Source organism: Parasteatoda tepidariorum, chromosome 6, assembly GCF_043381705.1.
Source record: "Parasteatoda tepidariorum isolate YZ-2023 chromosome 6, CAS_Ptep_4.0, whole genome shotgun sequence".
Classification (NCBI taxonomy): Eukaryota; Metazoa; Arthropoda; class Arachnida; order Araneae; family Theridiidae; genus Parasteatoda; species Parasteatoda tepidariorum.
Window position 1 is genome coordinate 85335496 of NC_092209.1, and position 27373 is coordinate 85362868.

A 27373-nucleotide genomic window follows, 5' to 3' on the forward strand; every position below is an offset into this window, starting at 1 on the left:
AAAATGTTATTTTTTTAAATAATGAATGTAGTGAACTCTTACAGCCTGAATGCTCTTATTTTGACGAATTGATTTTGGTTCAAATTGCATTTAAAGATCGATTTGGTTTAGCAAATTCCAAGGTTAGGCCATAATGCTTAATCTTAAACTTTAACTTAATGTTAATTTTTAACTTTAAGTTTATGTCATAATGTTTAACTTGCTTCGTTTACTTGGATACTTGACGTGGTAACTTGAGCATCGAGTACAGGCTTGGTGTTAAAGGATTTAAATTATATAAATATGTGGCTTAGTTTTGCAAATGTAAAGTAATGCATCCAAAAAAGGAAAAAAAAACGCGTGTTTTAATGGTTTAAAAGGGCAAGGTTTTAAAAAATGAAATTTACTTCAATTTTTTTTTTTTTTTTTTTTTTTTTTTTTTTTTTTTTTTTTTTAGTAGTGTATAGCAATTTTTTAAAAGTTACATTTGTATTCTATTTCAGTTGTACGACAATTTAAGATATTTTTGGACGTTTGGTGTATAAGAATTGACTTATTTTGAAAATTGTTAAATGATAATTTTTTTTTTTTTTTTTCAAATTTACTTTATTAGGCAACAGGTTTGTGGTTGTATGACGTGGGCGACGCTACTACACCGCCGTGGCCTATCAACAGGTGCCCACTGGGTAACGATAAGAGAGTAGCAATTCTGAGGCCAATAGGAAATAGACCCATTAAAAAAAAATTTTTTTTTTTTTTAGTAGACAGTATAGTGGGAGTAAAACATTATTTCACAACTTTCTAAATTCTTTTTCAAATATAGTTCCATTATTTTCTACTAACCAATTTTATAGGTTTCGGTAAAAAAAAAAAATAATGGCCAGAAATATCGGTTCCGATAAAATTATGTTATGAGATAAATGCGTTACATAATATTTTAAAAGCACATTTTGCAATTGTGAAATATAATTACAGAAATCACTATTGGCAATAGACTCTTAAATTAAAAATTGCTAATTTTATAAAATTTATACGTGTTTATATGATTTAATTCTAATTAGATTGAATGAAATTGATTAATTAAAAAAATAATATTTGAAGGTTTTATAATTAAAATTATATTGATAGTCAAAGCTCGTAATATACCAGCTCATAAAAATTTAAACTTCATTTTTCCGGTAAAGAAATAACTAGTTAAATTTATAAGATTTTTGTGGTATGCAAAATAAAAAAAAATATATATGACTACTGATGTATCGTAATTGTTTGTTTAATCCTTTTTTTATATTCAAGTTTTTTTTTTATTTTTTATTACACAGATTAAAAGCAGTAAATCGTAAATATTCTGCAAATAGTTCGGTTTATTTACGTTCTGCCATCCCTTTACGAACTAATACTCTTCGTACTTGATTAAAACGGAAGAATTTCCTAAATCGTTCTCTTAAATTCTTTTTTCGTTAAGCGGTTTGAACAATTCAGGTGCCGCGTCATCTTTACAGGCATTCCTTTGTCGCATCGAAAGCCACAGAAGCGAGACGCAGCAACGGAGGGAGAGATGATTGTTTGGATTTCAAGGTCATTGACCTCGCACTTTCGACGCGGCCGTGAAAACGATAGGGAAAAGAAAGAAAAAAAGATGGCAACAACACAGAAATGAAAGTTCCAATGAAGTTTTCGATTTGAATACGTATCGCGAATCTTTCCCTTTTTTTACTCCTTTTCTTATCATTTTTTCTTTTCTATTCTTCTCGTGTTCATGCCTCAATAGGAAGCAGTTCACTTTCTTGTTCATGACGATTGCAGGTTCAATACTACCCATCTGGTTTCCGGAAATTAATCGCCTCTTTTTTATCGTCTGCGCTCTCTAATTTCACTTCATATCTGAGCAATAAGTTAGCTATTGTTTAATCTTTTAGTTATCGGAGATTAAGTGTCTGTAATTTATCAAATCTATTTATTTAAAATACATTACAATGTTGGAAATAACTATTTGATTATCGAAGGAGAGTTTTTTTTTTATCAAATTTATTGCTCTAATCAATCAATATTTTTATGATTTTTATTAATCAATATTTTATCAAATATATTGTTCTTTCGGCTGATCCTCAATTTCGTTGATAATAAAGACAACTGCGAACATATTTACCAATAAAGAGACTTTATTTTAAAAAAAAAAAACTTAAGAAGAGTGATCTTTTTTAATATTGTTTTATTATTAATAATCTTTAGCTATTTTTTTTATGTCTGACTGTTAAATTCGAAGTCATGGAGCTGTATCTAGTTTAGTTATAAATTCTTTTTAAGTGTTATGTATGCTTGTTCCTAAAAATTAATAAATAAGCAGAAGTATGGTTTTCTTTTAAATAAAAACTAAAATCAACTGCTGTAAACGTTGAAAATCGTCATAAGGAAACATATTTCTTTATTAACAAATTTGGTAATATTTTTCTTTGAAAAACGCGATGGGAATTATTAATGAAAGTTTTATAAATGCATGATCTTTTCATAATTTATACAATATATTGTTATAAGAAAAATTTTATTTATTGAAAATAAAATGGCATTTTACTTTAAATATTTCCATAAGGGCAACGGAAATATGGAATAAAAAACGGATTATTGATTGGATCGAACTATAATAAAATGTTTCAAAGATGTTTCAATAAATGTTTCAGATGTTCAGTGTTCAGATGTTCAATAAATGTTCAATAAAATGTTTCAATAAAATGTTCAAATGCTTTTATCTACTTAAAACAAATGTCCTAATTCTCGGAACCCCTTTAACTCTTCCTTGGAACCTTTAAGCTCCGTGAAACGCCATTTGAACCACTGATTTAAACTATTACTTTATCATTTTTTTAAAATAATTTAGTTAATGAAATCAAAAGCCTATAATTTATCAAATTTTTCAATTCAAATGTCATAGTAGAAAAAAAGTTCAAACATTTGGCTAACAGAAATGAGTGTTCAGAATTTATCAAATTATCATAGTTTAGTAAATATATTACTAAAACTATGATCTAAACCTATAATTTTTAAAATGAGACAGATTCTAGAATAAAATTTCATAATTCTTTAAAGGAAATAAATGTTTATAATTTATCAAATCGATTATTTGAAATGCAATTTAAATGCATTATTGGAAACTGGAAACGTTTAAGCATTTGGTTATTTGAAATGGGTGTCCGGAATTGAACAAAATCTATTAATTAAGATACTTCTCAATAAATTTTTTTTAATCATTTAATAATTGAACATAAATGTCCATAATTTATCACATGTTTTACTTCAAATGTAATACACTTGGCTGTCAGAAGGGAATGTCCATAATTTATAAATTTAAAATATGATATTTTAAATAATTTATTATTTAAGATATATGGACATTTGGCTCTCTGAGATGACTGTTAAAAATTCATCAAATATATTAATTTAAATATGTTGCATTGTTTGAAACAAATGGAAATCACTTGGCTATGGAAAAGGAAGAATGTCGATAATTTAAATTGCTTAAAATATAATACATTGTTTAAAACAATGTTTAATAACTTAGATAGAAATTTTATAATTTATCCAATATATTGTTTAAAATGTGATATATGATTGAAAATTTGTTTAATCATTTGGTTATTGGATACGTGCTTCAATAATTTATTATTTATTATATGTTATTGAATAGGAAATGAGTCATATATTGAACATAAGTGTTCAATATAGGGGCTGAAATTGGCTGAATATGTTTCTGGCAGAAACAGATCAGCCAGAAACACATTCAGAACACTACGGAAAGTTTCTTTAGTTTAGGAAAAAGATTTATTATTTTTCTATTTAAAAATAATTTTTAAGTTATATACTATCGAAAGCGTAAAAAGTGTTTAGTTTTTACTTAGAATATCTCACCAACTTCGCAGGCAAAGAGCACTGCTAGCTGTTAAAAAAACTTTTAAGACTCTTCTCCTTAGTTAGAAATTTTAAATTTTGCATTTTAAAATATTAAAACAAATTAAATTAAGTCAAAAAATAGAATAAAAATGTTATTTTTTTAAATAATGAATTTTAAAAATCCTGCAATAATCTGCGTTTAACTAGTTTTTTTTCAGGATTTAAATTTTATTTGCTTTTATCTACTAGAGCTCTCACAAGAAATCGTTTGAAATTTATTTTATTTAGGCATCTATGTTTAAAATTGTATTCGTAATCGTATAATTGGCAAAGTTTTTGCGAATCTTGGCAATTTTTCCCTCTTCAATAATGTATACCTCTAACCAAAAATTAAGAAGACAAAAAATTTGTTTAAATTTTTTAGCCCAAAAACTAAATAAATAAAAAAGAATAATTTTGATTTGCGAGTATCAATGCACTCTTTGCAATAGTGGAAAATGGAAATTTGTAGGTTTGATTAATCATATACAAATGATATTCTTTGATTCTAAGAATCCAGCACTGTTATTTTTTTTCCATAAAAACTTAAGAACAGCCCTATGAGCAAAATGCATATGTATAATCAAGTTTCCAAGTTGCATACAAAATGCGATTAAGTACGCGAGTTTAGTTGTAAAATGGTGGCGAGTCCCGGTTTCCGTTAAATAATGCATGAAGCTCATGAAAGTGAAATGAAAATGAATTAGATCAGAGAAAAATAATGATATATTAAAAAAAAGAACTTTGGTTGTTAAAAATGAATTATAATTACTGTCAGGTACAGGTGTCAAACACAGTTCTGATTTTCGAGTTTATGGCCTCATTGTCACAGGTTGTTGGAGAAAGCGGTTTTTCCAACGACCTAAAAAAATCGTTTGGAATGCTAAACTAGATTAAAACTTGAAAACGATAATATTAACATTTCCGATTTACTTTTTGAATACTTAAAAAGATAGGTTTCATTATATCTCTTCTTTTCATAGTAAATTTCACCCTATGCTTTGTATAAATCACACGTTAAATTCTTTATAGTAATGTTACTGCAAAATGTTTGAGTATAGTGGATTATTCTATAAAATGTTCTGAGCAATGCATATTATTTAGTGCTGACACAGAACATTCATAATGCAGAAAATCTATTATACAAAGGAATTCATAATGCAGAAATAATAATCCAAATTATTGTATCAATGCAATATTTTTTACTTCATTAGCATTGTAATGTGATAAATTATATAATACTCAATTTTAAACACGAAATATGTATGTGATGTTAAAAAAAACTTTTTAAGCCTTTTTCTTAAGTTAATTCCATACTTTAATTGCATGTAGTATTTAGTGCGTAACATTTTCTTTTATTTTTTATAAATTATGTAATAATTTTAGTACGACTATAATAGATCTATATAAAATATAGCATATTTTTTTGTAAATGTAAGTACATTGGTTTTGTTAACTTTTGCTATTTTATTAACAACTGTCTTAAAATTAGCTTCAAATTAGGTTTGAGCTACTTTGAATTTTATTATAGAATAAAATATTTTAAAGTTGTTTTTGTACTTTTTGCACTAATATTTATACTGTATTTATCTAATTACGAAATAGTGTAAACTAATACATTAATATATATTAAATTATTCTTAAGAAGTTATATTTAATAAGTAAATCGCAATGCTGTATGCAGACATTTAAAAAACAAATTATTTTGCATAATAGGATATAATTTTGAAAAAAAATATCGTTTAAAATTTTTTGCTTTTTCTGTAGTTTTTAATCTTCATTACAGAGAGCAAGTAAATTTTCTTGTTCTTGTTTTAAATGCAAAATCAAAAACAAATCTTAGAAAAATTTTTTTTAATTCAAAAGTGTTTTTTTTTAATTAAATAAATGTTCGTAAATTTTTCGTCATTATTTTATATCTGCCAACTTTTAATTTTTCCCAGGATGATTCTGCCAATTATCATCAAATAACAATTGAATTACAACTGTAGGCATAAATTGTTTCGTTTTGAAACAGCTTAAACAAATCGTGATATGATTTTACTATACGTTAGTATATATTTTATAACTGCTTTCATCTAATCATGTTCAAAATTATATAGAATTAACTTTTTAAATCCGAGAATTAAATGGAAAGAAAAAAAAGTTGCTATCAGCTTTAAAATGAAAATAAAAACCTTACTGAAAATTTTCAGTTACGTTATTTCAGAGTTATATTTATATCGTATTTAATATGTTACATATTATTTACTGTTGGGCTTTGAGAAGAACTCCTCCAAACTAAAAATCATGGGCTGTCTGCTGCTATAGTAACAAGCGTGAGCACATGTCTAATGGGGCTGAAATGGAGGAATGAAGGTGTCGATTGGTTTACTCTCACCGATCCATGCCAAGATTAATGCAAAAACTATAGTTTGTCTACATCAAGAACTCCCCCCGCCACAAAGTTTGATGCCGTCTGCTGCTGTGGAAACTAGAATATCGCATTTCAGGGAGGGTAGCTTTTCTTCACTCTAACAAAATAGACCGAAGAAAAAGATTCCCTTTCTCTTGCCTATCCGAGGCAAAACCTGTCCTAAACAATGACCCCACACCCCTACTTGAAATAGTTATACCTCGTTACCATAGTCACATCCAAGGGTCCAGGTGAATGGCTAGGGAAGTTCTTATTTTAGACAAACTATATTCGCCACTCACTTCTATTCGAAGTCAGTTTTCCTCGTAACCATAGTACTCGCCACGACGCGAGACTGATGTCTGGAGGAGTTCTCATGAAAGCAACACTATACAGAACTATACTATAATAAAAGTTAAAAATACAAGCATATGCTAAAATAGAGTTTGTTATGCAACTATATTAATCAAATAGTTTATTGATTAATTCATTATTGATATTTATAAATTGTGGTTATTCCTAAAATATCACCTTGAAAAAGATAAGCTATGCGAAGTAAAAGTTAAATCCGCGAGAAAGCCTTAAAATTTAAGTAAATGTCAGTTTAAAAAATAATGAGAATCAATTCGAAATAATAGTGTGTTTAGAATAAACGAGAATCATTTAAAATTCAAACAAATCTTAAATAAAGTAGTTATATTTAGCTATAGAGCTTGTTAAAGTTTTAAAAGATCTCAATTTAAAGTGTAAAAAAATTGTTTGTTCCGCCATAAAGGTATTTCACATTATTTTTTAAAAAGGAAGAAAATAATAGAAACTTTATAATTTAACACAACATCTAATTACATCCTAACGCAGTGTGTGATATATACGATCGCAAACAATAATTATATTTTCTCCTTGTAAAACTCAATAACCGGCCCTGAACAATTGAAAGTCAATACATAAAGTATCAAAACGCTGATAACGAATTAAACAAGTTTAAAAGAGTTAATTTGTCACCTGTTCACTTGATTCATATCAGTAAACGATCATTTATTATCATTCTAGAATCGTTTCCTTTTTACGCTATAATTAATGGAGATTCAGTTTCTTACATCCAATCTTCAGGGAAGAAAAGAGACTTTTTTTTTTTTAACAGTTAAAAGTAATTTCCGAACCTTTTATTACAGGTTTTATTACTTTTTTATTGTTAAGGCTATTGATTAAATTTATGTAGTAGTTTGGGTTTCAAATGTTTGCTATGTACGTTTTCAAAGGGATATAAAAGGTAGATTTATTTATTTGTGCCACGCCCGCCTCGAAATGAAGTTTTGAAATTGAGTTAAAAAGAGTTCGCGAAACGAGATTCTTCTTTTACTATAAGCGTCTTACATTTAGTATTGTGTACTCGGCTGATAAATAATCTACATAAAAAGTTAAAAAAAATTATCTTACCATTTGTTGAAATTGTAGAAAAGTTCATGTTTAATCCATCTAAAAGAAGTATCATAGTACTAAAAATTGAACCTTAATTACAAAAACGTATTTCATTTTATAACCGTTGTTGAACAGCCAACCCAATTTCGGGTTTATGACTACTAATGTTCAACTCTGTAGTCTTGTAATTTTGAACCCAATCCAGAAGACAAGGGAACTTCTGGATCATGAATAGGGAGAAATTAGCTTTGTGGATTTTGATGGAACTAATTCCCATTTGCGTTACGTGAACAGGAAAACCACGAAAATGTCCCACGGTTAGTCTGACGGCAAAGGGACTTTAACTCATGATCCGTCTACCATTGAGGATATTTTTAAGACAGCACTGTGGTCGATGCGAGCGGGGTGTGGGATTCGTATCGACCAGCCATCGCTGGTATTCGAACCAGGGTTACTTAATTGGAAGGCGAACGTTCTATCCCCTGAGCCGCCACGGTTCTACTAAAACCTATTATTGATGTTCAGTAATAAGTGCTTTATAGAGTTTTATCGATTTAAGTGCTCTCATAATTTAAAATGTTTTTAAAAATTGTGAAAAAACCCCTAACTTGTTAAAACACACACACCTGAACTGAAAAAATTATATGTAATAAATAATCTTTAACTGTTTGCTATTATAACTGGAATAGTTTTAAAGTTTAAAATTAGTTAACTCTATTAAAATGAACTTTGTTGCAATAATATTTTATTCATAATGAGATAGTATAATATCAATAAAATATTATAGCAATGACTTTAGTTACTTAAACTGACTTTAGTTCAGTTTACTGTAGTTTATTCATTCATTAATGTTCATGAAAATTGTGAAGCCCTGAAATAATCGTCTAAAATTGATGATATTTATTCCATATAGTGGTACACACGCAATCACTTAGCGGTTCAAATCATTTACATGCGTTATCTCATTTTACTTTCGCTGTTAGTTAAATTTAATTTTCATAATACTTTCATGGTGTTGCAATTTTCACACAAATGACAATATTACTTAGTCGACTTTAGTTCAATGTAGTTAAGGAATACTAATACCACTTTAAATAATTACTAATTAAATTGAGATTGTATTAAACACTGTCTAACAGTCATTGGGCACTCTTTTAAGGCATTACATATATAGTTCGTTCATCAGGAGTTGGCACTTGGCTCTGCCTTCATCACGTGGTATCCGAGGATACTATTTCGGTATAGTTGGGAGAAGAATGTGGACAATCTCCTGAACAAAGTTGCTATTTGGCGATCGTATGACAAAAATATTTATTTCACAATCTTTATGTGCATTTGCTTTAGATTAAATATTTCATAAATTTGATGATATTTCTCTCTTTCGAGTGAATAGATTGTCCTTTTTGAGTCGTTTTGCTGCAATATATTTAATTAGCTAGAGTAATGAAAAGTCTAAAAGTAGATGACAAAGCGAATTAAGTGACTAAACAAGAATTCGCTGTTTGTGTTTGGTGAGCATTAAGGGTTGTCTCAATTTCAAGCGCGGAGATGTTTCGCCTCCTACTCCCACTCTGAATTGAACTCTCCGTCCGAGGAGGTGGAGCCAAGTGCCAACTTCTGGTGAACGAACTATGCACGGATTATGTTATTATAAACAACAGAATTCATGAGCATTTGAAATATTCAGTCTAGTTAGCAACGCAAAAAACAGAATAACAAAGTTGAGTATAGCTCTTAAAATGTACCCTAAAAGCTAATAAAATAGAAAACATATTTTGATAATATGAATTTAAATGACAAATTTTAATTCATTATTTAAAACTCGTTCAGTCAAAATAACTTTGTTATTAAAAAATTAATAACTACTAATTCTGGATACGTAATTTCTAAATTATTTCTCTTTTGATTTCTTAATTTAAACTGAGTTATTTATTTTAAAGAAAAGTCTTTCAATTAGAAGGAAAAAAAAATTGCCCATATTACAAAAAAATCAATAATTTATTTAAAAAAAAAAAAAAACTTTTAAGATCTCTTCGAACAATAAATGAATGAATGAATGTGAACTTTGAAAAGCGAGGAGAGGATGACTAACTTTGTGAATAAAAGATAGTGTGTTAGTCATCCATGACGTGTACTGCAAGTATATTAATAATTCTTACCCTGTTAAATATCAGATAATAAAAGAAAGTCGTGTTACATAATGACATACTTCTTAATAAAAGTGGCATGGATTTCAGCAATATAGAATAAATATTTATTACAGATATCACATTATAATATATAGAATAAATATTTATTACAGATATCACATTATATTATATAGAATAAATATTTATTACAGATATCCCATTATAATATATAGAATAAATATTTATTACAGATATCACATTATATTACAAAGAATAAATATTTATTACAGACTCTCTTGTAGCCTTCGTTTCTGCAAATAAGAAAGGGGTTGCGATTAGCTTTCCAAATATTTAGTCCAGTTCCGAAAAGACATACAAAAATGAATGAATGACCCTTTTTTAAGTATATTTGAATATAATATTTTATTATTCTACATATTTTGCCACTAAAGTCTGTATTACTTAATGTTTATATTATAAATAAATGCTTCGTGTGCATGTATATTATATATGAATACTTCGTATGTAAATGTTTACAGAAATGAAATGCTTTATCTCTACATGCTTTACTTTACATGCTACTATTACTACTTTACATGCTTTATCTCTGTTCATATTTTTTAAAAAAGTCATTAAACATAAACTTAATACAAATAGATTAGGCGTTTGGCATCTATTGTTAAATAGAAGTAAATTCATATTTAATACAAAATAATGTTAAAAATAAGAGTAATTTTCTGCAAGATGTGTTAAAACAAATTTTAGAATTAACAAACTATTGGAGTCAAATTGTTACTCATGCTTTTTATTCCCTTAGGTGTTATTGCATTGGAAAACAAAAACTGAAAAATTAAGACAATTTTGAAAAACATTCTAAATAACTGATATTTAATATTAATTTTATTATTTGTATAATGATTTACTCTAAAATTATCTTTTCTTTTTCGTATTTCAAGTTTATTGTCTCCTAATATTAAAGTATTGCTAAATTTTACATGAACATTTATTGTCCCTACATTTTTTGCAAAGTCTATCCTCGCATATATTCTATCCTTATACTTTATAAAATTCTATTCTCACATCTCTATACTTAATCCCATATCTATTTATATTTATTAAACAGGGTGGTCATTGTACAGGGCAAAATTTGGGAGTTTTCTTAATCTGAAAAAATTAGGAAAAAAATCGGGAAATTTCTCTAAAATCGTAGTTGCAAAATTTTATATCATCTTACACAGCTTTTTTTTCTTTCGTCCTCCTGAATAAAAAATACAGTTATAAGAAAAATCTATGAAAATCTAGAGAAAAATTTATTAAACTTATGTTTGAGATGCTTAATAATGAACATTTTAAGAAAAGAAGTAATAATCTTATAATTAATTTTCTTAAAAAAAAAAGAATTGTTTATTTTCAACTCAAATAGCACACATATTTTATGTTAAGGAATGCTACTTAATTTAAAATTAATGATAAAGTTTATGCAACCTGTTTTACAAATTAGGGAAATTCAATAAAATTAGTTAAAAAAATTTTTTTTTTAAAGTCTTTTGTTGCAATCCTGTTAAATACTTTAAAACGAGCAGAGATATCAGCTTTAAGAACTAAAAACTTCTAAAGCAATTTGTTTTGATTCAGAGAAAGAAAAGAAAAAAAATTTGTTATGTCTTCTAACTTTACGCCAAACAATTTTGTTACATAAAGTCGAAACCATTTAACGAGATAAATTTAGAATTTATTTATTTATTTAGATATACGGTAGATTTACGACTCGAGTCTCGTTTAAAAGAACAACAAACAGATAAAACGCGTTTTTTAAAGGTCAAGAAAGCCAGGTAAATAAAAATGCCGGTAAGGAACGGAGGAGTAATATTTGTTTGAGGAAATAACTACACACAAATGAATGGGAAAAAAAAAGAAGAGTTTTTTGTCCATGGCATTGGTATGCACGTGTTTGTGAGTCCCTTGATTAAGAAAAATAGGCCAAGTTCACGTTTGTTCTTCCTTCTTCCTCATCTCACTTCAGTTCATTGACCTTGGTAATCGTTTGCCGAACGTTCGATCTGAATGTTTTGTTTCAATAATTTGGAAAGAAGGGAATGTCAAAAAAAAAATTTCAGTTACGTAAATTGCGTGATTAATGCTGTTTTTGAGCTGTTCGCATTGAAAAGTTCTGAAATTGGTTTTGTTGAAGAAGTATTATGTCCGGTGTTTTTGCCATTGACTAAAATGATATTTATAACTCTAACTAAACGTTTCACGTATTTTTAAAATCGAATTATATTTAAAATCGGACAACATAACTCTTTAATGATTGAGACTTATAATAAATTCAATATGTTGCTTTAAAATTATCTTTTTCATTTCAAATCTTTTTCATTCCAAATTCTTTTTCATTTCAAAAATTTTTAGAATATTTAAAAAAGAAACTAATAATTTGTCTTGATCAATTTATTTAAGATTTTAACTTGTTTGAAGTAATTAATTATAATTTTAATGAATATTATTATTAATAATAATGGGATAAATAATTTTTATGGGGTAGGCCTAATGGTTTTAAAATTCAATCTGATGCCAGTACATACACTGAGAAAAAAAATGTAGTCAAAACTATCAGGTTATTATAAACAGAAATTGTTCAAATCAACGGTTTAAATACTGTATATTATAGTTTTCTTAATTAAAATAAATGTTTCTTTTTTTTGTTTTGTTGGATTTATTTTAATAATACGGTAAATTACAAGAATTTCTTCTTTCTTGTATGAGACAGCGCTTCTGCAGTCATTTCGAACATAATTATAATTGACATCCACGAACAGTTTGTCCATCAAAATTTTTCGCAATTATGTTTGTATAGAGCGTATTTAAATAGTTGCACTTGATGAATTTTAAATTATTAAAACTAATTCTTATATTACTGCTCGCCTTTTAGATTGTCGTTCTTTTAAATTTTTCTATACTTAAATTTAGAAAATAAACTTTTAAGCTTTTCATTTAATTTTTCGACACGTTAGATAAGTACAGCTTAATCTAAAAAAAATTCGTGAAATTTTAAATTTAACTGATTTTAATTAAGGTTGTATTTTTTATGCTCGTTAAGGAAAAGTAAAGAGAAAAACTATTAAATGGAATAAAGCGAAATTTCAACCCATAAAATTTGTATGTAAGTCTACAATTCTACAGTATTTTACTTAGTATGAAAAAATATCCTTTTATATTAAATATTTAATATTGATTTTACCCTAATATGGCAATGAAAAATATGAAGATCATTAAATTAATTTTTTTAGCAGTTCAGAATCAGAGATAGTTTCCATAAAGTTGTACATTAATTTTAATAGATTATAATCATTACTTTTTGTGTTACCAAGTATGCTCATCATGTCATTTCAGTAAATTTCGAATAGAAATATATTGTAAATAATTGTACTTCGAATAATAATTTTATTTCCATAAAAATGTAATTCTCACATTTAATTTGATAGATAACGTTATGTACTAGTATTGGCTTAGTGCAATTTACAAGTGCATAGGCATAGCATATGCATAGGTGCGATATACAAGCATATTCATAGGTGTAATATACAATTGGATGCATAGGTGCAATATACAAGCGTAATATGTTTGAATTGGTGGTGCTATATATGCCAATTTATACTTATTAAAATTAGTAACTGTAATTTTTTTCTTCATTTGTTAAGCGTTCAAGTTATTTTAACAGCATTTTCAAGTTTTACTAATTGAATTAATTTTAGTTTAGAAACATCATACACTTGTATGCATAAATGTAATATACAGGTTGTAATTCAATAGTTTATATTACCATAAATATTGCCATTTGAATCAATCCATGCTTTCAAATATTGGTAAAATGCGTTAAAAAAAATTCGAATGAACTTATACAAAAATTTATTTAGAACTCTTGCCAAATGAGAAGAATGCCAAACAGGTGAAAAGCGTGGGAAAGTAAAAAAGAAGAAAGAAAAGAAAAAGTAGTGCCTTGGGGCAATCCGGAATAGATATATTCTGTAACAGAAATGCTTTATCAAGTGTGAAAATAAGATTGTTTTAAAATGACTTTCGTCTCAACAAGCTAACACCGACAATTTTATTTATTTATCGAATGCTTTTTTTATTCGTATTGTTTACTTGCTTCACTTGTTTAGATTGCTTTTACTAAAGCTTGAGCATTTACACAAGTAGTTTACACAGATTTGTGCCTTACCTCCTTATATAAAACTTGATAAATAAATAAAATAAATAAAAAAATTTATACAACAAAAGCAAATAATCGACGTAAATAGATAATTATTTTAATGCAGAGCACCTCAATTTTAATGTAAAGTAATTCAATAATAACTGAGGAAAAAATACTACAAATTATGTTGTAATGTTGGTTTGTATTTTTGAAAGAAAAAAAAGGATATCAAGCAAACTTAATAGTAATTGCAGCAAATATCTTAAATTATTAAAGCAGCAAATATCTTAAATTATTATTATTATACACTTCAATTTTAATGTAAAGTATTCAATAATAACTCAGTAAAAAATATTACTAATTATGTTGTAATGTCGGTTTGTATTTTTGAAAAGAAGAAAAGGATATCAAGCAAACTTTAAAATTAATATTCATTGCAGCAAATATCTTAAATTATTAACGCGGATAGTTGTTTTATGCATACATTGTATAATTGTAATTTTTTTTAAACATTTATTTTCATTTGAAGAGTATTTATGAAAGGGTATTAAAAAAATACGCGTATGTAACATAGTGCATACAAAAAAAAAAAAATTTTTTTTTCTCCTTTTTTTTCGATATGTTTTTATATAGTGCGCGTAAGAAGAAGATCAACAACTATTCTGATTTCATAAAAATGTATCATTAAAGTGTTTAATATCATAGCACATTTATAAAATCGTTAGAAATGCAAGATAACATATTGAACTTCGTAAAAATTTTTTTATAATCTTTTAATTATTCTATAAAAATATTTAATACTCTGTAAAAAATAGATGATTAAACTGCATCTTTAGTTAGTGAAATATTTGTAATTAAACTTTCGAGGAGAAATTTTATTATATAATTCATTTTATTCATATCGATTATTTACATTGTGTTTGTACTATTGTAATACAATCAATAATTTCAACCATGTCTTTCCAAAGAAAAATATTTTTCTGCCGACACGATGCAAGTAATAAATTTGATGCTTAATCACATTATAAAAATGTTTATGAATTGTATATCATGACAATATTGTAACCAGAGGGAAATATGAAACTCGTCTTAAAACTATTTTATCACTAAGCGTTGCAATTTGACAAATACACGATTGCAGATACATAGAATTAATATTATGATTATTCAATGAATAATTTTTAATATCGTCATGTTTGTGAATTGAAAAATGTTGTATAAATATCAAACTATATACATAATTGTGAATGCTATAAAATTCCTATTTATTAATATAATATAATTATATGAATTTTTAATATTCTTTGATATTTAGATAGTCATACAAAAAATAATTAAATTTTACTTTCGACAAGGAAACAAACCTGGTACCAATCAAGTTTTAAAATAATTAATAATAATCACGACGATATTATAAAGAGTTGAGAACTTTATGTTCAGAGCATTACTATCTCCTCGCGAAAGATTGCAACATGAATTTAGGAACTACGAACGGAGCTATGTAAAAACAATATGTGATCATTCAAAGATTTTTTTTAACATTATTTAGCAATTAAATTAAAAGAAAATTTCACATTTTTAAAAATATTGGTTTATAATATTAAACTTGTAAGCTTAGAATGAAAATTATTTTTATTACGGATATTATGTTATTATGATTTATTTTATTATGATAATTCAAAAGAAAAAAAAGAAGGTAAATGGTAAAATTGTCAGCATCATTGATATTGTTTAATATATTATTTAACTTTACAAACATTTAATGGAATCCATTATTACAACATTTAGCTATTTATTCAATGAAAAATAATTTTCGTAATATTACCAATTTTAATAATCTTTTATTATTAAAATCTTCGTAAACCTGACTTCTAATTTTACTTCCTTATAACAGACCTTGCCACGTTTTAAAAAGTTAACCTCTTGTATATTATGACAGTATTATGATATGGTAAAAATCGTATAAGTGACCTTTAAACTACCTCCTCACCTAATATCGCAAGCTGAAGAATTACGTACTACAAACAGAGATACGTATATATATAATTTTATGTGATTATTCAGTGAGACATTTTTCAATATTATTTGGTGATTTAATCGAAAAAATGCTAAGTAAATATTATGATATTACTATATTATGTTACTTTCACTAATTATTCTAAAAAAAAACATGCTAATATTAATTAAATTTGGTAAATGCATACTGATTAATTATAATTTAATTATTCATTGAAAATTCTCTAGAAACGATGTAATTTTTCTTCAATCCTTATTGATGTTTAAAAGCTTTAAGCCTTCTTAATCCTGTCTTGAAAAATATTTCACCCCCGACAAGGTGCGAGCACAAAAAACCTGATGCCAATCACGTTTTAAAAAGTTAACAACCTCTTGAATATCATGACAATATTATGACAAGGTGAAAAATCCTAAAACTAAGCGCCAAACTACCGCCTCGCCAAACATCGCAACTTGACGGATTCGCGACTACAAAACGGAAACACGTATTCAGAAAACAGAAAACACCAGTGAGAGCACTACGCAGTGTCAATGACCTTGAAACCGTAACCCGTTGTGTTTTCTATTTCTTCCGCTTTTCTTTTTGTTTTTTTATTTTATTTTACGAACAACTAATAATAAAAATACCAATGAATAGTCACCCAATTTATCTCGGGGGTGATACTATTATCTTAATGTAACAACATAATAATAATAAAAAAACTTATGCATTTGGCGAAAAGTAGTATTTGCGAGATTAGGTTCTGTTATTGATAGGAAAATAGCAATTTGATTTCGGATGTATATGGACAAGTTTTGAAAAGTCGATGAACTTTTGCTTACATTTTTGGCACAACGTAAATATATTTGAACGTTGAAAATTAATAAGTGAATTTGGATAAGTAGTAATTTTTTTTTAAAGTGTGGTTTTTAAACAAAATCAATTTATTAAAAATGATACACTTGGTTATATTAAATTATGAAGTTTATTTGTAGAGGTCAATGACCTCTGGAGATGTTTTTGGAAAAAATAAATGATTGTCTATGAGTTTATTTGCATAGCATTTAATTAACTTTCTCACATCATTTATTTTCACACAAGTTAACATAATAGTATTAATTAATTTTTACAAAATATTACAGACGTATTATTTGGAGGTATTTAGCCTTTATTTAAAAAAAAAAGAAAGAAAAAATTATTTTGTTAACGTTTTATTGAAGTTCATTAATTATTTTTATTGCGTTATTAATTTTTATACAAATTAACATAGTTATATTATCACACAAATAGTTTGGAACTCTGTGAAAAAAGGTATGGTCAAAACTACCAGATTAAGGTAAAATTTACCGTGTTTCTAGGTCTATGAGAAAAACAAAGAGCACGTAATTTTTACCGAAGAGATTCAGTAATGATTTTGATAATATTTACAATAAAATATGGTATTATAATATTTGATAAAATTTTTTAAATTTTGGTAATTTTGTTATGATACCTTTTTGGAGCAGTGGTTCCCGAATTTTTTCGACTGTGGAAGCCTAAGTGATCGGTTTTTTTTTCTTTCTTTTTTAGTGGAACGCTGAGACTTAATAAATAAATTTCATCAGCAATTATGAATGCATTAACTAATAAAGAGCTATAAATTGTTTTAAATATGCGTAACGATCTAAATTTTATTAATTATTTTGAAAATATTTAGTGATAATGAATGAAGAAGGAAATTTTTTCATTATATCGTTTTATTTATATTACTCTTAAAATTGGTTTTTATGTCAGAAAGTTAGATTTATTATAGGTCTGGAGAGGCATCTGGTCGAGTTCTTAATTTGATTTTAGTGTATGCATGAACTGAAAATTAATATGAGTTTAGTATGAGTATGAAATTAATATGAGCGGAAATATGGTTTACATTCAAGTAAAGAAGAAAATAAACGATGTGAATGGTTATCAGAGAAACATGCTTCTTCATTGTTGAATTTGGTTATTTTTATTCGATGCGAAATACTATGCGGATTTAAATTTAATAACAGGTTTCGAAAATCATTACTGGTTAAAAAAAATTCCAAACTCTCGGAACCTCTGTAACCCTTTCATGGAACTCTAGGGTTCCGGGGAACACCATTCGGGAACCTCTGCTTTAAAGCATGGCAAAAAAAATATTTATTCGATAAAATTTAGTTTTCAGCTTTGTATTTTTACTAAATATGCGGTAATAAGAACTAACATTTTTAAAAGTAGAACTTCTGGTAAACTTTTATCACATGAACGGAATAATTACCAATTGAATGATTTAAATACCGTATATTTTGGTTTAATTAACCAAAAAACTAGAAAAATCATTACCATAAAGCAATTTTACCAGAATAATTTTTTCTCCACGTACTTAATCTTGATTTTTAATTATCATTTCAGTATTCATTTAGTGAAGATTGATTTAAATAAATTTTTACTGCAAAAATCGTACGAGTGAAATTTTTATGTGCATGAAAATGAATATGCATGAGTGAAAATGCAGACAAAAGCTTATGCAAAGCTTTTTTGACCATAAATAGGGCACTTTTTTCTTTTCTTTTCTTCTTTTTTTTTTCTTTGTTGAAAGGGCAAACTTATAACAAATTATATTTGATGAATTTTGTATCATATTTTCCTTCAAATTATATGCATTCTAAAATTTTTGTCTAAGTGTTTACTAATGTATTTAAATATGCTTGTATTATATTTCACTATATAAATTAATTTTGAAGCTCTTTTTTTAAAAACTTATTTTATCTAAAATCTTTCTTTGCCTAATGAAAATATGGTTAATTTTTCCCATAATTATACTATGTTTTTTGATACATATAAACCATGTATAACATTACGAATATGCAAGCAATATGCTTTATTTTACTTTATGGTTTCGTACGCTAATCTATTAATATTACTCAAATATTTTTACGAAATTTTATAATAATTTGTTTGGTTTTTTATTTATCTTTTTAATTGTCATCTAATTTATTTATGTGAATTTCATTTTTCCTCAAGTATAAATATTAGAAAATATAATGATCCGAAAATAATATTAATTGTTGAAATATCCTAGCTAATTTTTGACAAATTTTCATAAAATATTGGTAAACATATGGGATTTTGGAAACCTTTAAAAACAGAGGAGAAAACGCCAAACACAAAAGTATAAACAAGAAACACGAAAGTTTTTAAATACGAAACTGTGACAATGTGTAAATTAAATCCTAAATCTCTCAATATTTTTTTTTTAAAATTTAATTTCAGTGTTGCATTTTGAATCTAATTTGATATTAATTAAAGCGATGGATATTTGAATTTTTAAAATGCCTCAGCTTTCCAGAATAAACTTTTTAATAAAAATGAATCAATTAAATGAAAAATTAAGCAATATAATTTAAGGCTTATATTCATAAAGTCAGATTTTTTTTTGCAGAATTATACTAAACATAAACTATTTTTAAAATTTTTTAAAAGTAGTTGGCAATAAAAAAAATTAAATAAACAAATCGAATTTTGTTTAAAATTTAAAAAAAAGTTTAAAATGCGGCATAGAATTTATATATTTATTATTCTTTATTCTCCATTAGTTTTATACATTAGGTACTTAAATTTACAGAACAGAATTTGCTCAAAACTTCGAAAAAAATGCCCCTCGAACATACGTACCCCCTTTGAAGGAAAATCGTACTATTTCTTCAATCAAAACAATCTTCCAAACAAAAACGCATTGAAAATATTTTATGTTTGATCTAGTTATCCGTGTGAGAAATCACTTTTACAGACCGTGATGCTAGTGGTAGAATTGTAAACATCCAAAACCCGGCGTGGTTTGAAGGTTACTCGAGGTCATTGACCCTATCCTTTATTTTTTCTTACCTTTTTCTTCTTATTTCACCTGTAATTCATTGAATCATCTACTTAAAACTTTAATTGTGAGAAGAATACACGATTTTGTTCGAAAATATTTTTCTTTTTTTTTCTTTTACAATTGTCTACTATTTCTGCCGCAGACAAAAGAAACATAGTAAGGAAGTAATTACTAAATGCTTATTTGATTGATCTAATAAAATTGAAGTTCAATTGTTATTTTTTTATTTGTAACAAAAGTAGAATATTATTATTATTTTTTTTTTTTTGCATTTGATTTGAAAACATCGCAATATTGTTGCAATAAATTATTTTAAGAATTTTTTTTAGTTGAATTATTTGAAAAGCAATGGAATAGTAAATAAGGAATAAATTAACTTTTGAGATTTTTTTAAGTTAATTTTACTCATTAAATTGTTGTTTGATAATACAATTTCGTAACAATAGGACATTAGCCTAAAGTTTAATTCTTAAAATCAAAATTTGAGCCATTAAGTGAAGTTTAATTGAAGAAACAATTAATTTTTCTATTACGAATTCTTATTCTTTCTTTTAAATAGAAAAGCCAAATATTTCCAAATATATTTTGCAAACCTATATCTATTATGGAATAAAATTTAAATGTAGCTTAATTTTTGTTTCTCTGATCACAGTTCAAATTATATTAAAATGGAATCATAAATATTTTATTAATTTATTTTTTGACGTAAACATTTTATTCTGTGATATTTTTTTTTAAAAGCGCTTTTACTCAAAGTTCTATAAAGAAGCAGTTCTTGCTAAAACTAATTTTTAAATCAATTTTTCATATTTTCTCCCTTATATTCATAATATACATTTTCTCTTTTATATTGCAATAAAATGTGTCTTTTAATTTTGTAGAAATTTTAATATAGAATATTTTCTATCAATTTCACTAAATCTTTTTCATCTATTTTAAAATAGAAATAAATAAATAGATAGTACATTTTGAACAAGTATGAATTAAGTATTAAAATTTTTATAGGAGAAAATTTAATATATACAGTTTCAACTCGTTTTTAATTATTGATTTTATTATATTATTAATGAAATTATTATATTATAAATTATTATATTATAAATGAAAGAAAATTACCTACATATTCTGAATGTTCATTCATTATTTTATATTCAAATAAAATGCATTTTTTATGTACTAATTTTAATATATTGTGTTATAGAGTTAAATCTTCATCTTAAATTTTGTATCAGTTGATTATTTTAAATAAACATTTAATTCTGTTTTTTTTTTCTAATTAAAGTTTAATATTAAAAAGTGCAATTCGTGTTCAATAAAATATTTACCCCTTCCAATAAGATTGAATAATAAAAAATTGTGCATAAAATAATATTAAAAAAAAAAACTTGTTTCTTTTTATAATTTATGCATATTGTTAATCAAAATTACATTATTGATTTGGATGTAGTAATTGTAATTCGTTTTAAATTTCAAAAGTGTAACTGTATGAAAAATTAACTATACTCACCATTTTATCGGAAGAATTTATTGAAATTGATTTTATTTTAATATAGTCTATATATTTTATTAATATTGTTAATCTATATCTATTTAAGTTGATTTAAATATTGCCTATTAAATTTATTTCCGAACATGTTAAATAGGAATTTATTATACAACATTTAAAAAAATTCTGCTCAAATTTTATTGTAGTGTTGCCATTAAGGTTAAATGAATCGTTATTTAAAATTAAGTTCATTGTTTTTCAACGAAATGTAAATGTTCTGCCTCGCGTGTTTTGTATATTAAGACTGTTCTTTTTTCAAAACCAATATTTGATATTCAGTTTTGCACAGTGTTGAATTGTTTATTATAATGTTAATTTCATGAATTTATTATGAAATATAAATATTTGCATACGTACAAATTTATTCATTAGTTTTCAATATTTAAGGGAATCATTTGTTTTCACTTATGTGTAATATCTCTCACCAATTCACCAATTTCACCAATTAAATTCTCGTTTACGTTACAATTTTCAAATAAAAAAATAAAAAATGGATTTGATGGATTACAATTGTTTTGCGCTAGATTTCTTTTTCACGTTTACGTTATAATTTTTAAATTTGAAAAATTTATTTATTTATTATTATTATTATTTTCGGATTTCAGCTGTTTTGCACTAAATTTCTTTTCTTAAGAATTAAATTTTATTTAAAAGTAAAATGCTTGAAATATTTATCATATGATTGATGAACTTTTGTAATGTAGAATAAATCGAATAAATTATTTTCTATATTCATAAAAACATAAAATTATTTTGTTTTCTGATACAATTTTGTTAATATGAATCATGCTCTGTTAATACGAATATTAGAAGCTTTTAAAAAACACAATGTGGAACAATTCTAATAAAGTTTCATTTTTACTTAAAAACGCAAAACATAATAATATCTAATGATTCGTGTATAAATGAACAATCTGTGGATTTCAATGCAATTAATAATATTTTATGAACATGAATTAGTTGAAAATAATTATTCTATTGAGCAAAGGAAATTTTTAAGAGTCTAACAAGTAAAATTAGCTTGAAAACTTCAGGAATCTTAAAAAATTATTAATACAAGGATTTATTTAATTTAATTCTGGGAATTAAAGTAGTTATTAATTAAAGAAAAATATTATAAAGACAAATCTATCACTTAAAGAATGTTAGTAGTATATTTTATTTGCCATTGCTGTTTGAATTAAATTTTATTCTATTTAAAAAAACTTTTTAAACTTCGTTTTTTTTAAAAAAAATAAAGGACATTAAATTTACAGAAACAAAATATTTCAGGTCAAGCTTTGTTGAAAGCATATCTTCATGAGAAAAATTTTTTACTTCATTGATGTATTTATGTTTGTATTTTTATTTAACTTTAACTTAACTCATGACAAGGTAGCGTGGCCGAGTGGTCTAAGGCGCTGGTTTTAGGCACCAGTCTGATAAAGGCGCGGGTTCGAATCCCGCCGCTGCCATGATAACTTTTTTTTAATTAATTTTTCTTCAGTATGGATTTTGACACCAGTAATCAACATAAGTTTTATTGTTCGAAAAAAAAAAAGCGTTTGTTTCGATTAAACTGCTTAAAATATTAAAAGATTAAAGATTTCAAAAGTAAAAATTAGGAACTTTTCTTAAATTATTTACAAGGTATGCTTTATTAATGTTTAGTTATTTATAAATTAGCAACATCAGATTTAAATTTTTACTTAACTTGCTACACTACACACGTATGTTGCGTTTAATTACGTTTATGTTATTGATATTAAATTTTAAGCAAATGTTTGCTAAAATATTAATTTTCACCCCATATTAAATATTGAAAAATGATTCTAAATATATTTTTAGAATTACAGAAGTAAGAACAAAACTATTTAATTTTTGATTTTATATTTAACAGATTTAATTTTAATTGTTTACTTGTTAAAAAAAATTTTTCTAAGAAAAACATGAAATTATATTTTGATTTGAAAACAAAATCGTATGATTCCTCTCAATTAATTTAAAAAAAATGCTTATGATTTATGTTAACGGTGTTGACATAAATTTTGCTTAGTCTGTGGCATTTTTTGATGGTATTTTCTTCTCTTTTGATAGAATACTGATTACGCTTGTCTTCAAATAAAGTTATGAATTTTTTTTTTTTGAATTTGTTGATGCGAAATTAAGAAAGAAATATTATAAAACTGGAGAATTTCTTTCCGTATTTTACAATGAAAAACAAATATTGCAAAAACAGGTGTTAAATTTAATGCAATTGATAAATTTCTGTTCGTAATATTTATTTTAATACGTAATTTTGTAATTTTTTTTTTTTATTTTTAAAAAAAGAGAACATAAATTTTTTGCATTTCTTTTAGATGAATTATGGTAAAAACATTCTGTTTTAACGTGACATTTTTTATGGTAAATTCTGCAAAGGTGGAAATATGCTTGAAATCTGATTATTTATCTTACTAAATGTTAGAAAAACCATCATTGATTTTATTACAGTTTAATATATTAAAGCCACAGCTGTATTTTTTTTAAATAGCTGGTTTTTGGTGCAAGTATTAATTAGGTTAAAAAAAGTTTTAAGAACTACAGCTAACGTTTTTATTTATTTACTTTTGTTAACGTTTTGGGTAATTTTATTATATCAGCAAAATTTATTTCATAGAAAAAATGAGCAACTTTATTGCTTTATTGTAACAGGTACAAATAAGAAAATGGCATCACTTTGTAAAAATGTATATAAGAAACTCGTAAATGCCTATATTTAGTATGCGATTTCAGAAACTATACATATGTATTTATAAGTAATAAAAGAAATTCTTGGAAAAGTTATTGTTATAAAGATACTGTTGGACAAACAAATATGAATAATCTTGTTCTTTTTATATATATTATATATATAAACAATATGATTCATTTTGTTATTTTAATTGAAAAATATCAATGCCACTATTTTAAGTACAATACGAGATTTCTTTATTATTGTAATTGAAAACTTAACTGCAGCTATTTTAAATAAAATACGAGATTTTTTTTTCTTTTTTTTTTGTATAGAGTTGACTAGGAAAAACAAATCATTTTCCCCACGTATTTTAGTAAATATTGAAACCAATGAATTTTTATTTATTACATTGGTTATTAGCGCGATAAAATCTGATTGATAAATTCCGCATGAATGTTTAAGATGAATTTTCATCAATTTCATGACACCGCTGTGCATTCGTTAGTTGTTATTGTAGAATTAAAATAACATGAAAATTTAATGACCCTTCAACTAATATTAAAATTCAATATAGGTTTTATGCGCACTTGCTAAATAGTTTTTAAATTAATTTCTTTTTTTGTTTCAATTGTTCTAATTCAATATTACTTTACTTTTTGGTTTAACTAAATTATCATTATTATTTGAGAGACGCATAACTGAGTAAAGATAATAAAATAATCTTTAAGCATATAGTTCCATCGAAATTAAATAGCCTACCCTATTACCCTCTCTAAAATTATTAAATATTTTAAAAGAATCAAATAATGAATTAAAACTTATTAATTATCTTTTAAAATACTTATTAATTAGTTTACATTCAAAACTGGAACTTATATATACATCTGTTTTTAACAAGAAAATTAGTCTCTGTGAGCATTAACTAATTAGCTTATTAAATAAATATAACATTCAAATCAAGCAATTAATTGCTAAGAACATTATTTTTTCATTAATGTCTAAATTTGCTATTGTTTCATTAAGGTCTAAAAGTAGAATTTTTTTTCCAACTATTTCTTTATTGAAAATAGTTTTATTTTTGCCCATTATATGTGTGTTGATTTTAAATTATTAAATGTTTTTCATTTTTTCACTAACTAAATAGGTTGTAAATGCTTTGCTAAAAAGTATATTAAAAATGCTTTTAATATAATTAATTGAAATGAATTTTTTTTCCGTTTAACCATGTAAACATCAATGACTAAAAAACAATTAATAAGTTAAAAGCTTTGACACTTTTTTAGCATCCGTTATTTGATAAAATTGTTATCTGTAAGTGGTATCACTTTTGAAAAAATAAATTAAATAAAACCAGTATCTTACTTTTAAAGACAGTAAAATGTAATATGTTACAGATGCACTTGTCATCTGAAATTTTCGTTTTTATAAAAAGTCATTAAATTTAAGTTAGGTCTTTTTGTTGCTCTATGCCTTACTAGTTATAGATTAATATTATTGAATTAAATTATAATTAATATTATTATTAAATTCTGGAAAATTACAGTACTGTATGGTAATTACAATTTTGGTAAAAAAAAAAAATTGGTTTATATATAACAAAAATATACGGTATTCAAATCATTCATCTGGTAATTTTTCTGTTTCTATGGTTTTTAAAGAATGGTTTTTAAAATTATGGCTTTTATTGCCACATATTTAGTAAAAAATATAAAACTGAAAAGTAAATTTAAGCGAATAAAAGGTTTTTATGCCTTGATTTACGGCATCATGATAAAAAAAAGCAAATTTTACCAAATTTTATCACAGATTATAAAACAATATTTTGTTGTTAATTTTTCTAAAATCCTTGCCAAAGCACTTCGGTAAAAATTTCCGAGCTTTTTGGTGTTCCCATAGAGCTAGGAACACGGTAAATTTTACCGTTATCCGGTAGTTTTAACCATACTTTTTTTTCTCATTGCAGATAATCTTTCAGAATCAGCTTAAATCTGGTTTGTTTATCATATTACAAGATTTAAAAACTGTTAAATACTTCTGAAAAAATTTATAAAAAATTAAACCTACCATTACCCTTTTGAATAACTATTATTTGGTTAACATTCATAGAAAGTAACTCAAAAAATTTCAAGATCGATTTCAATCTTGTCCGATAAGAATTACCAATTACTTTAAAAAATACTATATAATAAAGTGAATCTGGCATTAAGTAATATTTTTAGAATACCTATTATTTAATTTTCAACAGGAAGAAACTTATGCTCTTTCAAAATCGTCTTTAATTTGACTTGCTTTTTCCAATTACATGCGATAAAACCCGTTTAATGCTTTTGAAAACACTAAATAATAAATTAGAATCTCCATTACTGTTATCTTTTTGAATGCATATTATTTGGTAAACATTCGAAGGTGGAACTTAACTGAAGTACTCGTTGACCCAAAAAATATTTTTCTTCTAGAAATGAAAAGGTAAAAGTATGTCTAGAACGTGATCTTCTCCTCTGTTTATTAGAGAAATAACTAACTTGTTTTTGTTTTTATTAAATATTATTATTTGCCACGATTCAAAACTATGTCAGACTGAAGTAAGGAATCCATTACTTGCGAATTTCGAAATAGTATTTTATTTGAATACATTATTTTAAATAACACCTGTTGTAACTATTTGTTATGTGTATTATGCAAGTTGCTTTTGATGTTTGACATTCGAATTTTTTTTTCTTTCGTACTCTTATCGCTATTTATCAGATAAATTTTTTTTCGTTTCTGTTAAACTTAAATGACATAACATTCCAACGAAAAAGAATTAAAAAATATTGGAATAAAACTAATAATGGGTTGAACTCTTTGCAGATGGTACACCGGTTATGTTTTTATTTATATATTTTTTTCTGATGCTCTATTTACAAGCAAAAATCTATTTTGGTATTTTTTAATTTTAAAAACAAAAGCTCTTATATTTATTAAAAATGTCTGTGACTTTATCGGAAATAATATTTGTACTAAGATATAACCCCCCCCCCAAAAAAAGAAGCTTGAAAATTTTTTTTTCTCATTCATACTCAAAAGTGAATCAATAATTTATTTTGTAAATTGAAAAAAAAAATCATGATAAATAACTATTTCTCTTAAATCTAAATACTAAGTGCAAATTTAAAAAAATATATTATTTGGAAGTTAACCGTGTTTGGAAGATTTTACCTTTAACGCAAAAAGAGACACCGGTG

At 25.4% G+C, this 27373-nt stretch overlaps 1 protein-coding gene and 1 non-coding gene across 3 annotated transcripts in view; both read left to right on the forward strand.

Moving 5' to 3' along the window:
• The window catches only part of LOC107436527 (Ecdysone-induced protein 78C), a 164126-nt gene that overhangs the window by 63004 nt on the left and 73749 nt on the right, over nucleotides 1-27373 (forward strand). The window lies entirely within an intron of this gene.
• TRNAL-UAG (transfer RNA leucine (anticodon UAG)) lies at nucleotides 22828-22908 on the forward strand. The gene has a single exon. It is a non-coding gene; the product is annotated as a tRNA-Leu (tRNA).